This window comes from Callospermophilus lateralis, unplaced genomic scaffold (assembly GCF_048772815.1).
Source record: "Callospermophilus lateralis isolate mCalLat2 unplaced genomic scaffold, mCalLat2.hap1 Scaffold_45, whole genome shotgun sequence".
NCBI classification, from domain to species: Eukaryota; Metazoa; Chordata; class Mammalia; order Rodentia; family Sciuridae; genus Callospermophilus; species Callospermophilus lateralis.
In genome coordinates, this window is record NW_027514398.1 from 10,808,550 (window position 1) to 10,810,018 (window position 1,469).

General features: G+C 40.2%; 1 pseudogene; it reads left to right on the forward strand.

Annotated features, from left to right (window-relative positions):
• Positions 1–601: 601 nt before the first annotated feature.
• On the forward strand, positions 602–1,105 carry LOC143388961 (small ribosomal subunit protein uS8 pseudogene; annotated as a pseudogene).
• Positions 1,106–1,469: the final 364 nt, after the last annotated feature.

Consider the following 1,469-nt stretch of genomic DNA (forward strand, 5'->3'; position numbering starts at 1 on the left):
CTGTGTTACATAAAGTGGAACACTTAGTGACACCACAGCAAGTGCAAGGTCCCCTTTCTTGAAAATTGACAGGAACCAACCTCAGAAAGACAACTGGAAGGAAAACTTTCCTATGACCTGAAATTCAAAAGTGGTCATCCCTGTATAATTGGAAGAGTCCTACAATATTCTAGCAAGCCCAGATATTTCCTAACTTGGTCTGCCAGTGCCTTAGGAGCCCTCTGACAGAGCCACAATGAGGTCACTCTTCTGGATTAGATAATGAAAAAGGAGTCAATTCCTGGATGGATACTTAGGAATGGGGAAAAATGCCTAGGTACAAAGAGAGAGCCTTAACTGGTGAACAAAAGTGGTAGACAATTCTTTTTCTCCTTTTGGTCTTCTCCCACTTAACATATAGACCCATATAAATTTCCACTACTCTCTTTCATTTCCTAATAGTTGCTTCACATACTTAGAAAGAATGAAAAGTCAAATTGTGCTCCAGAATCATCTAGGGAATTTTAATAGAATATGCATGCCTAAGGTCTGCCCCAAACTTACTGAGTGACAATCTGGAAAGGGGTAGAGGCTTGAACAGGTGTGTTCAATGCAACCGATAATGGCAGGTTGAAATAGGGTGTTGACAGAGGGGACAGAAAGAGATGGAGGGATGAATAAATATTAAAAAAGGAGGAATCAAACTCTTTCCACATCTTTCCATGCCTCCATAATAGTGCGAGTGAATGTCTTGGTTGATGTTCTCAAGAGCAACAACAATGCTGAGAAGACAAGCAAATGTCAATTCTTTATTAGGTTGTGCTCCAAAATCATCATCTGGTTTCTAACTATGGGGATGAAGCACGGTTACATTGGCAAATTTGAAATCATTGATGATCACAGAGCTGGGAAAATTGTTGTGAACCTCACAGGCAGGTTGAACAAGTGTGGAGTGATCAGCCCCAGATTTGATGTACAGCTCAAAAACCTAGAAAAATGGCAGAATAATCTGCTCCCATCCCATCTGTTTGGTTTCATTATATTGACAATTTAAACTGGCATCATGGACTGTGAAGAAGCAAGACGAAAACACCCAGGAGGAAAAATCCTGGGATTCTTTTTCTAGGAATGTAAAACATACATGCAAATAAAATCCCTTAATGGGCAGGAGGGGTATGGTGATTGATTGGATATGAGAGATGAGAGAGAATAAAGAGTCAAGGATGATTTCCAGATTTGCCCTTGAGCAACTAGATTGATTGCAATTTTATTTACCAAAATAGGGATCCATATTTCTTCAAAGACTACTCTCCTCTGGAGAGATTGCACCTAATCTATCCCAAGCAGATGAGTATTACAGTTGGATTTCACGAGATCCTAAGGAGGTCTTCCCTCTAAACACGTCCAAGCCAGCTGTAAATTAAGAAGGTCTGAGAATTAACAGATCATGTAACCAGGAAGCCAGATAGATAGAAGACAAGTGTACTTGG